At 45.9% G+C, this 12570-nt stretch overlaps 1 protein-coding gene across 4 annotated transcripts in view; it reads right to left on the bottom strand.

The window, feature by feature from the left end:
• The window catches only part of LOC115322654 (histone-lysine N-methyltransferase SUV39H2), a 193703-nt gene that overhangs the window by 43412 nt on the left and 137721 nt on the right, over nt 1–12570 (bottom strand). The window lies entirely within an intron of this gene.

The raw sequence follows: 12570 nt of genomic DNA, 5'->3' as shown, positions 1-12570 counted from the left end.
CCGATAAAGAAGAGAAAGACGAGACACCCTTCGGCAGTGAGAAAGTGTGTCAAGGTTAGCTGATTGGCGAAATCCTGATATGCTAGCATAAGGGGAATAGTTGGATTAAATAAAACGAAGGGCTCTGCTTTGAACGGATTCCAGGTTGTTAGCTAGTTATGCCTGACGCGGTGACCATATGGAAGCGAATTCTAGTTTAGTTACGACCAAGGTAGTATAAGCTGGCTGTTTCACTGGAGATGTAGCTTGTCTGAGGTTACGGCGAAGACAGCGTGGTTAACATCGGCGATGACAGATGTTATGTGAGTGGTCCATGACAGGTCAGATATCAGATGAATTCCTAGATATTTATACCATGAATAAGCAGTTACTGGGATGCTAGAAAGGTGGTAAGAGGATAGAACACGTGAACTGCAGGAAAAAGATAGCGATTTACATTTGTTATAGTTTAAAGCCATTTGCCATTTATGACACCACTGAATTATAAGTTGGAGATCGTTCTGCAAGATTAGTTGATCGTGGCGTGAATGAATTGGTCTATAGATGACACAGTCATCAGCGAACAAACATACTTCAGAAGTGATGCCATCATGGAGATCCTAAAAAAAGAAAGGGGCCAAGAACGCTTCCCTGAGGGACGCCAGACGTTACTCTGTTTATGGTAGATTTTACATTGTTAATAGAAGTGTACTGAGTGCGATTAGTGAGGAATTCAGAAATCCAGTTGACTACAGAGGGGTGAAGATTAATATCTCTTAGTTTCATTAAAAGACGTTGATGAGGGACCTTGTCGAATGCTTTGGAGAAGTCAATGAACATGGCGTCAGCTTGAACATTGGAATTTAAATTCGAGTAAACGTCAGAAATGCTGTTAGCTGAGTTTCACATGAGTACGACTTGTGAAATCTGTGCTGGTGCTTGAAAAGGAGGTTATGGAAGTCTAGAAAGCTCATTATGTTAGAATACACAGTATGCTCCAAGAGTTTGCATGAAACACGGGTGAGCGAGATGTGACGATAGTTGCTGATTAGTTGGTGATCGCCTGTTTCATGAACGGGTATGACGTTAGCAATTTTCCAATTGGATGGAACTTCAGAGAGTTTAAAAGATTGCGAGAATATGTCGCACAGGAAAGTGGATGAGATGTGTTTAGTGTTTATTAATACCTTAGAGTTAATTTGGTCATCTCCGGAGCTGGAGGACAACTTTAGTTGATCTATAGCCTTAAGTACTCCAGTGCAATCAATTAAGATAGGATTCATAAAAGGATTCATAATGCAACAGTTCTCAAATTGCAGTCAGCAAATCCCCAGAAACCCACACCAACACTACTGAGGGTCAGCACTGATTCAATTTTTCTGCTGGGGAAACGTAAGGTATTGAAGTGGGTAGAAATCCTCAGAGGGGACATCCTTGCAGTTATAGTAGTCTTCACGAGTCCCAGTGTGCTCTCGCTGCTTAAAGGTTGTGGTTGCATTTTTAATGTAACCTTTCTTGAGGAAAGCGTTTAGATATGTGGTAAAAGTAAATACTTGACAGAGATGTCTGGTTGGGAGTCATTTATTAAAAAAACTTTACGCCTTTTCACTCTGGTGAAGGAAGACAGCGAAGCTGTACTATGGTCAGACGACCTCAAGGACGACTTCTTGGACGACCTTAAAGGGTAACTGCAAAGAAAAAAAAGCTTTTTTTTTAAACAGCCTAATTGGGACAAGCATGTCACAAAACAAATGTTCCGCGAAAAAAATGATTTTTTTTTTATCAATATTTACGCCACAGGACGTAATTTAGTAGAGTCAGAACCTCTCCACATTTGAAACTCCCGCTCTTTCGACCCCCGCGGAAGAGGAGTACGCCCCGCCCCTCACCCTCCTTGCGTTGCGGAGTTGAACGACGCAGCCTCTCGACTTCCGGCAAGATCTGGCAACTACGCCAAGCCGCGGTATTATTGGTATTATTTTGGTTTGACGCGGTTTGCGAGCACATGTAGCGAAGACGTGACCGGAGAAGTGCCCCTGTGATGTTCCCGGAAGACGGAAAGTATCGTTCGTAATCGTCGTGCGCGCTTTGAAAGCGAAGGGAGTCACAGAATCCACGAGTGCGCAGCCACAAGCCAAGGTTCACGACAGCGCTGCGTTGGTTTCGGCGATCTCGTTGTTTGGTGCAACACGGCGATGCGACAGAGCTGAAACGTTCGTGGTGTGTGTAATGCGGTGCTAACACGGAGCGCAAATTGGTTGTTGTGGGGTTGACGTTCAACCACTTAAGTCCCGTCGTCGTCAGCTGATCCAGTCGAACTGGTCCGGGAGGACGCAGCGAGCGTTTTTAAAAGTAAATCTGCCTAGTTCTGTTTCAAAATGTGGAAGTTTCCCCGACGCATACCGTGAGTAAAAAGCTGCGGGCGTTTTCAACAAAATTACGTTGTTTTAATTGAACAATGGACTCCGAATTGTTGTCCTAAATCTGCCGTTTAAATGCTTCGTGTTGGACTGCGTTTGCACGGCGACGTGTTGCATCGTGCGGTGTGAATAAATTTGGGCACGATTTCGTACCTGCCTACAGATGCATGAACTGAGACCATTTTTACTTAGTGGACATAGTGCTTTTTTATTTTCTGTCTAGTCGCGGACGTTAGGTGCACACGGGGCGAATCTCGACGGCCTCTAGAGCGATATGACGAGAACCTAGCTAGACACGTTGGTCGCTACGCGAACGCCCGATTGCCTCCAGCCAAATAGCATTCCTTTCGGGGCGACATGGCTGCTGGAAGGCTCACTGTCGGGATCACGCATCTGACATCTCCAAAAAGTCAGCATTCGCACGCGCAAACAAGAACAACAAAAAAAGCACGCTAAGCATGCAAAGAGCAAAACGAAAAAAGAACCGCGCTATGAAAGCCAAAACCCCGCGTCGCATCCTATCACTTACACCTGCGACAGCTGCTAAACACACACTACTTCACATCAAGAAGTCTCACTCAAGCACCTGGGTCAGCACGAAACGACGAAACACTGATCACTTCGGCGAAACGATTAGTCGAGGTAGGCGAGACAGGCGGGAGCGGAGACTTCGGCGGCCATGAAAAAATGGCGAAGCTTTTGTTTGTATGAATCCAAACGGAAGTGCCCGTCTTGTAAACCTTTTGTAAAGAATAATAACTCTCATCACATGGGTTATTCTTTAAACGTAAAAATATGCCGCTCAAAAGGAAATTGTAACATATGACAAAGGTTTAACAACCAAGATCTAAGCTGTCAATCAAACTCTTAGCCAATGAGAACCTTTTGGGATTGACGTCACATAATCACAACTTCTTGGCGCGCGATTTAAAACGGACGAAATAGCCGCAAACTAAAATGAGTCTCACGCAATAAATATTGCTGTAAAAATTTTTTTTTCTAACGGAAAAATTGTTTTTTGACATGCTTGTCCCAATTAGGCTATTTAAAAAAAAACTTTATTTTCTTTGCAGTTACCCTTTAAGGATGCAACCCTAAGGACGATGTCCAGGACGACCTCAAGGACAATGTCTTGAAAAAAGTCAAATTTGGGAGTTTTACGTGCCAAACCAACGACGGGCATCTGGCATGCCCCAGCAGAGGACTGAGGATTAATTTGGACCACCTGGGGATCTTCTGACGTGCAACCGAAAGCTCGGTTACACGGCGCCTCCACCGCAATAAGCCTCCGTCAGATTGCGGGCACCTCGGCCAGGACAATGTCTTGGATGACCTCTAAGACTGCCTCAAGGATGACGCCTAGAGGATGACCTCAGGGACGACATCTAGAAAACCTCAGGGACGACATCTAGACAACCTCAGGGACGACCTCAAGAATGACTTCTAGGACAACCTCGAGGACTACCTCTCGGATGACCTCAAGGACACCTAGGACGACCTCTCGGACAACCTCAAGGATGACATTTAGGACGACCTCAAGGACGACTTCTAGGGTGACCTCAAAGACGACACCTAGAGAAATTCAGCCTTTCCACTCTGGTGAAAACGAGAGTGGAAAGGCTGGAAAGGTTGTCGCCATCTATGAGCAAGGCCGGCAAGCCGATTGTCTGGTTGCCGCCGTCGCTCATAGATGGCAGTAGCTGTTCAGAGTTTTGTGTCGACATTTCTTTGCGGGGGACACGACCTTGGGGAAACTAGCTCTTAACAGCTCCGCTCTAAAAGTTCAACACCAACCAAGCCCCTCTATAGGGACGCTACGTTTCGAGGCCAATTCGGCCTCTTCAGAGGCGACTAGAGCTATGGCCATTGAAGAGCAGTGTCTTTTTCTTTTTCTTCTACGGTGGATATCTGGTCTTCTTCTACGGCTGTACCTTTTCAATAAAGGGACAAAGCCCGTTCACATATGCGGATGGCAAAGCTCTGAGAGACCGATCGATGTTCTGTGGCATTGTTTGAATATGCCAGGATTCGAGAAACAGTTTCTTTCGGGGATTTGTCTCAATGTTAAAGATGCATGTGCTGTCAAAGTCAATACGATGGTTCTTGATGTCGCAGTGCTCAGCGACCACGCTGCGCTCATGATCCAACATGCATACTTTGTTTTTATGTTGACGGATCCTCCTGTAAAGCTCTGTTTCGCCGATGTATGTGGCAGCACAAACCCTGCAAGGAATCCAATATGTAACGCCTTGGGCTACACGAGCAGCTTCATCCACTGCGTTGCTCGCGGTGTAGGCCGAAACCAACGACATGTGCAGGAACATTCAAGTGCGAATTCCCGCCAAACCTTGCGCATCAGCATTCCCTACATTACATAAATGGAACAAGCGAGGTACTAACACGTGTCCTGGCTAAAGAGGGTATCCAGATGGCGCACAAACCTGTGTCTACCCTTGAATGACTCATGCCACGTCCAAAAGATTACCCTGCTAAAGACAGAGCCCAAGGCATTATATATAAAATTCCTTAATGATTTTTTAGTGCTTGTGCCATATCCCCAAGTCTGTAATGATGACATTATCTACAAAACGATAGATGTTTTTTTCCTCTAAATCACATGGCCTCACTTTCACCCGCCAAAATATGGTGTCAAAATGGCTGCAGTTCTTGGATTTTAACTAGTGTTTCGAAAAGGACCATGTTCAAAAAGGACCTCCAGGTGGGCGGCGATGGCACACAGAGTGCATGGGCTCTCTGCCTTTCCTTGTCACCTGCACGCCTGGTGTGAACTCACTGGAGTGCAATGAAACTACTGAACTTTTGAACTATACTGGAAGTATCAATCACACTCAAAGAAAGGCGTTTTGCCTTTTTCGTCTGCCCACTCCAAATTAGTGAAATCGGGGATTGTGTTGTCGTTGATGAGAGGCTCCCTAGACAAGTCGTGTAAACATAACGTGGGCGAAAGCTTTCTTGATCAGGTGCGACGCCTTAAGGGGAGACCTGGGGCTTGAGCAAAAATTGCTCGAGCGTTCTGGGTATAAAGAAATAACTTTCAGGCTACATGTAACTTGGTGGACTGACTTCAAATAAGCAATTATTTTTCTTCTAGACGAAGTAGGTCACGTTTTAGAGCCTTTCTCCAGTTGTGCAATTGTGAGAAGGCTAGGAAAGTACATGTAGCAGAGAAATGTCTGAAACATATATGTGTATGTTCCTGAATGTTTAAGGAGTGCAACAAGGGAGGTTTTACATTTTTATCTTTATTCTATCCAAAGTTATGGAAGTTCAAAGCCATGACTCAATAAGTGCTCATTCTTTATATTTTTGTTTTCTCAAATTTTCAATATATTTTGGTACATAGAGTCACAATGTTATACCCTTATTGCACTCCTTGCACAGCCAGCACCCAGTCAAAACAAAAATGATGAGAATCCAGTGAGTAGGAGAGAAGTTACGACTTGCACAAAACTTGCATGTAACAAAAACCTTTATCTGAGAAAAACACAAAAAACAAACGACCATAGACACATCAATGAATATAATGAAAAACACGCCCAGAAAACATGCAGGCAGCTCAGAATGCTCCCGGGGAGTAATCTCCGTGAGGCTTGCCTCGTTGCCTTCTTTTTGCTGCCGCTTGGAAAGCTGCCGAGGCTGCACGCTTCCTTGCTGCCCTCACACTGCGGTGACAGTCCTTCTCCACTGCCCGCTGACCGCCCTTGCAGCTTTGGTCAAGTTGCAACTCTTGCAGGATGCTCGAGGTAGCTTGCTGCTTTCCGACATTGAAGCGCATGATGGCATCCGCGACTGCCGTCTCCACAGCAAACAGTGATGCATGCTTGTGTTTCGGCGTTAGGCTCCAGATGACGAAGTGCAGTGCTTCATTAGCATTCTGAGTTTTGCCTCTTCGGCATCTCCGCAGGAGCCTTTTGTCAGCAAGACGCTGATACACTGGAAGTAGTGCATTGCTGACGTTGTCTGGTAGCTTGTACCCGTGCTTTGGTGGGGGCTCGTCCTTTGCAGTGGCGGCATTGTGCTTGCACCATGAATCCACACCACTCGGGCGCAGACTGTGGTTTTTCTTCTCGTCAGTTGAAGTGATGTGGTAGTAGGTGGCCATCACTGCTGAGTGCATTCGGTCTACGTTGCCAGCATGTGACTTGAGCGCCCAGCCGTAATAGCTGGTCAACTTGCTGATAAGGTCTCCAGTGAGTCGTCCTTTGCCACTGGTGCGCCCTCCGTCGTCCTGCTTGTGCTTTTGCACGAGATTGCGGAGTGCGGTTCCCATGCGCTTTTGCACATGGTTTGTGCAGTCCTCTTTTTCTACTTCAATATAACCATACACCTTGGCTTCCTCGATGGCATGGTAGGATCTGCTGTCGCCGTCGCAAAGCATTGTTGTATACCTTAGGCCGTGGAGGGAGAGCGAGCGCTGAAAAAGAATCAGTGCCGCCTCAACCTCCATCTGACCTGCCTTGCATGTCGTGTTTTTCTGGCACAAGTGCCGAGCCTTCCATTCATCATACTCTGGGTTCCCTGGTTGTGGCCCACACTCGCAGCCAAGACAGAAATTCGACAACACAACATAGTCCAGAACATAGCCTGAAAACAGCTCAATCACTGTGGCCACCCCTATGCGGGATGAGTGTCCTCTTGTGTGCCATGTCCCATCGAATGAAATGGCAATGTTCCCCGGATTTCCAAAGTTCAGTTCTTCATACACTTCCTTCACTGCAGTTGCACACTTGGTCAGAGACTTCTTGCAGGCCTCTTTAGCTGCTGGGTGTAGCTTTGTCTTCAGGTAGTGTTGGAAGGTCTTATTATGGAGACCTCTGTGCGATATTCCCAGATCAGCGAAAATGTCGTTTAGTGCCGTTTGACCGTTTCCACTGCCTTGCATAGCACGCGGCGCGAGGAGGTTGATCGCGAAGGGGTTGCAGTTCGCTTCGCCCCCGACTCGTCGCGAGCTCCATTCGGATCCAATATCGCCACAGTTGCTGCAGTGCATTTTCAGTTTCACAGCTAGCCCGAAGTCATGCGTCTCCCTTTCAATGCTCACTGATCCGCGGCACACCCGGCACGCAGTAAGTTCCAGTAAACTGTTCACTGCGTCAAGATCGACGATCGTGTATGTCAGGGGTGATGAACTTGGAGCAGCATCACACTCAGTCGCGAGCATCTTCATCTTGCGATCTGTAGCAGAAGTCGACGAAAGTTTGGCGGTTTTCTTTTCTGCTTGCCGCTGGAGAACTTCGCGATCTTTACTTGTAAGGAACGTTGAGTCGATCCTCGTGCGTCTGCCTCCGCTGTCCAGAACGGGGGAGACGGGCGGTTCCGAAACCGCCGACGCGGCAGCCGTCTCGCTCGTTGGCTCACGTTCTGTCGTCGGCTGGCTTTCCGTCATTGCGAGGGGATCTTCGATCGTCACCGTTGATTGCGACAACCCTTCCTGCCGACGCGTCGCACATTTCTTGCGCTTTTTTCCGAACTTATGCACGGTTCGAAATTTTCGACGCGGGCTTGGTCTAAGGTTAGGCATAGCGACGATAGCGTGAAGCGACGGCTTTGACAAGATGGCGCGGCCCACTTTTGGACCGGAAGTCACCGGAAGTAGTCGTGCTCCAATCAGAAGCGGCCATTTCGTCACGTGTTGGCTAAGGACCAATAGCGTAGCTTCATTCGTTTTTGCGTTTTGCTTTGTTTATTTTTTACTGCGCGGCGTAGGCCGCTCGTGTTTGGCGGGAAAGCAAGCCAAAGAGACGCTCTTTGAAACGAAACCAAGATGGTGGTGCTCTGCCGATTGGTTTCGAAATGACGGACGGTGCAATGTCAAGGAGTTTGGAGCATTTTTGGCGAGCGGGCCCCGCCTGTTCAGCTAATAAATAACCGTATTTATATAAATGGACACATTTTTTGGACGTCAAGTTTGGTCAATATATGCAAGAGAGTATAAAGAATTCAGAAATAATAAAAATGAAAAATCGTTTTTTTGCAAATATTTTGGGCCCCAAGACCCGTGTCCCCTCTTAAAGGGGCACTGAAGTCGATGCTGAGATCACACTTTTGAGGTGACAACTCAATCTAGATGCTCTAAGTGTACCAACGAAACTGAAATCACAATCGTACAAAGCTCATTTCCTCATTAAAAACGTGTTCAAAGATTGCGACATGCCCTTTTGGGAAGAATTTTCTTCCAAGTGAAGTGGTCAACGACGCGCGCTATTCGGCGAGTTCCAAGCGATGGCTTCACCGGCAGAGAAAAAGAGTAGTCTTATTTGAATGTGTGCTTATCAGACTCTCTTTGAAACAAGTTATAATAAAATCATTAGGAATCTGCACATATTGTATGGCTTCCATTGGGCCACACAATGTAGTCTGTGAGAAAAAAAGAATCCACATGTTTTTCTATTGCTCTGAGATGAATAGGCAGTTTTGTAGTATAGGACTTGGTATATGTGGGAACACATTTTAAACAATATAAGATCAAAAATAACCTTTTTAGAAACGACTTCAGTGCCCCTTTAAGGAAGCAGATGGGGATCGACAAATGTTTTTAATTTTAAGAGGGTTCTGATAAAATTTTGCATGCATGTTTGTAATGCCTGTATGGTGATACATGTAAAATATCACTGTGATATCGAGGTTACTTTTTTAGTTATATCTTTTTTCTGCTTCGAACATTGTGGAGTGCCTGCAGAATTAAAAAAAATGTAATAGAAGGCTGGTTGGACTTGGAGTATGTTCCCACAAGAATGCTATACAACGTGACAAATTTCTTGCGTGACTGTTTTCAGTCGGAATTTACCATCACCTTGCATGAATGGATATGAATTACAAGCACATGAAGACCCACATTTTAAATACAGCAAGGCATACTCTGAAAAACAAGAATGCCACTATGTGTAGAGTAGTTCAAAGTGCATAATAAAACAAACGGAACAACAATAGTCAAAACAGTTGCCAAGATATCAGCTCCACAAGTAGGACAGAAAGCAAAAAATGTGAATACGAGAAAACGGTCTCTAAAGTTTCAAAGGGTGTTTCTCACTAGAAGGCGCCAGGGTTATAGTCTCCATGTCCTTCTCGACACAGCACTTCTTTGGCTTCTGCCCTTTTGCCTGAAGAGCTCTCGATGCCTTTTTCCTTGAGGCATCCTTCTCTGCTGTTCTACGAAGTGCAAGGCCCCCAGGCCGGATGCCGAGGGAACTGCAGAACTCTGTCTATGCACAAAAGCTGCCACAGTTGAACCTGCAGATTACCTCACTGACGGCAGTCTCTGCGGCAACCAGGGATGCATGTTTGTCTTTCAGAAGGACTGACCAGATAACGGAGTGCAGACTCTTTGCCGCATTCTGAGTCTTTTTCCCTTTACATCGGTCAAGAAGCTGAGGTTTTGAGAGGCGCTAGTACACGGGCAGATGCGCAGCGGCAACATGGCTCGCCAACCTGTACTTGTGAGCTGGATGGGGCTCAGCTTGACCATGTGCTGCTTGATGCCTACACCAGCTTATGGGACCAGGAGGGCAAAGCTTGTGATGGGGTTCTTCGTCTGTTGACGTCACATGGTAGAATGTTGTCATCATTGCTCTCTGCAAGTCTGCAACGTTAGAATGGCTTTGCAGAGCCATGCCATAGTAGCGGGTGAACCACCTGATCAGCTCCTGCGTGAGGCCACCTTTTCCACCGAGGGGTTGCCTTTTCTTGCCCTCGGTGATGAGACCATGCAGCACAGACCCCATCGTCCTTTGCACATGGTTGATGCAGTCCTCCTTAGGCCCGCTTCAGACGGGGCAATTTCGTTCAGCAACTTGACGTCGCAACACAAGCAACATAGGCCGCCCGCGTTCAGACACAGCAACCGAAATGCTACGACTTGCCATCACGCACGAGGACACAGCGCACCCGTAACAAACACTCAACGTTCACAGTCACACCAAAAGAAAGGGACACTTACACAGCGCTGACTTCAACTCTTTGTATATTCCCGCCTTTTCTCTTCTTTCACGTCTAATGCTTAACCTAGGCCTCATCTTTTTCTTTCTTTGCTAAAGGTTAACTGTAAAAGTTTTAAGCCAGAAATTGAAAATTAAAAATTAAATGGAAAAATTAATTGAAAATTGAAATTACTGTAGATCAATGATGCAAAGCTAAGTAATCCAGCTCTTTTTGTGACAGCGCTATAGATGGATTACTAATACACCTGCCGTTTTGTCTGGCAATGTTCTCCGCTTATATTATTTCCCTTGTGAGCTGGTCTCGACTCCTTGCCAACACCACACACTTGTCAAGTTCCGCTGTGCTCCCACAGTCCCGAATGTGTATGCCAACATGTCCAGAGTTCTTGTTGATGGTGGACAGGTTGTGTTCTCTAAGGCGGTGGTTTAAACACCTACCCGTCTGTCCGATATATGTTCTTCCACAGGACAGGGGGAAGGAGTATACTACATTTTCAGTGCATCGAACGAACTTATTTCTGTGATTCGTTGTGCAGGACGTCGGTGTTCTTGAAGGAGTGTTTACCCTCTTGCACAGGCTGTAGAGCTTGTTCGGAGCGGAGAAAATAACGTCCGTGCCTACTTTGTTTGCTATTTTCTTGAGGCCATGAGAAAAATGATGGAGATATGGCACAATCACTGGTCTTTTTGCCCTGTCCCGATGACTTTTCTTAATTCGCTCATCATGCTTAAAATCTCTGAAAAGTCCTTCCGCCACTGATATTAACAAGGATGGTGGATATCCAGCGCGTTTTAATCTCGACACTTGCCCATCAAAGCTCCTTTGGATGGAATGAAAGCATGACTTCGTAAGAGAGTTCTTAAGGCATAACCGCGCTATGCCTCTCTTTACGAGTTTTGAATGCGCTGAGTTGAATGGCAGAAGTGGCTTCTTTCCCCTTGGCTCGTAAGTCCAGCACATATGGTACGGTGACGTACAAAGACGAAGATCTAAAAATCTCAAACTTCTTTCACTTGGAAGTTCGTGGGTAATCTCCAATGGGTTCATGCACCTTTTGAAACAGTTGAGAATGTCTGGTACCAAGGCTGTCAGATTTTGGTCATCGGTGGTGAGGACAATTAAATAATCGTCGACATATCTGAATACTTTTTTAACTTTTGATCCGTCGAGAGTTTGGTTTAAATTCCTGTCAAGGTGTGCAAGATACAGGTCACTGAGGATGGGTGCAATACACGAACCAATACACACCCCTCTCTTCTGTAGATACGTATGTCCATCCCAGGTGGCGAAGGTAGATTTTAGATAGCTGTCAAGTTAGTTTAAGAATTTGCTTTGGGATAGGCCTGCCGCATTCTGAAAAGTGGTAATGCCATATGTGTCTATGCAGTCCTCGATACACCTTAGGAGATGGGGTTGGGGCAGGGAATAGTAGAGATCCTTGATATCGATGGAGAATGCTCTTAGATCTAGGTCGCTATTTTGATCGAAGAAGCTGATGACGTCATAAGAGCTATCAATCAAGTAAGGATCATCGATGACTGAAGCTGCTAGTCATCGATGATCCTTACTTGATTCATAGCTCTTATGACGTCATCAGCTTCTTCGATCAAAATAGCGACCTAGATCTAAGAGCATTCTCCATCGATATCAAGGATCTCTACTATTCCCTGCCCCAACCCCATCTCCTAAGGTGTATCGAGGACTGCATAGACACATATGGCATTACCACCTTTCAGAATGCGGCAGGCCTATCCCAAAGCAAATTCTTAAACTAACTTGACAGCTATCTAAAATCTACCTTCGCCACCTGGGATGGACATACGTATCTACAGAAAAGAGGGGTGTGTATTGGTTCGTGTATTGCACCCATCCTCAGTGACCTGTATCTTGCACACCTTGACAGGAATTTAAACCAAACTCTCGACGGGTCAAAAGTTAAAAAAGTATTCAGATATGTCGACGATTATTTAATTGTCCTCGCCACCGATGACCAAAATCTGACAGCCTTGGTACCAGACATTCTCAACTGTTTCAAAAGGTGCATGAACCCATTGGAGATTACCCACGAACTTCCAAGTGAAAGAAGTTTGAGATTTTTAGATCTTCGTCTTTGTACGTCACCGTACCATATGTGCTGGACTTACGAGCCAAGGGGAAAGAAGCCACTTCTGCCATTCAACTCAGCGCATTCAAAACTCGTAAAGAGAGGCAT

The sequence above is a fragment of the Ixodes scapularis genome, unplaced genomic scaffold (assembly GCF_016920785.2).
Source record: "Ixodes scapularis isolate PalLabHiFi unplaced genomic scaffold, ASM1692078v2 PGA_scaffold8__174_contigs__length_109621045, whole genome shotgun sequence".
NCBI classification, from domain to species: domain Eukaryota; kingdom Metazoa; phylum Arthropoda; class Arachnida; order Ixodida; family Ixodidae; genus Ixodes; species Ixodes scapularis.
Note: the sequence above shows the minus strand (reverse complement) of the source record. Positions and strands in the feature narration are given on the sequence as shown.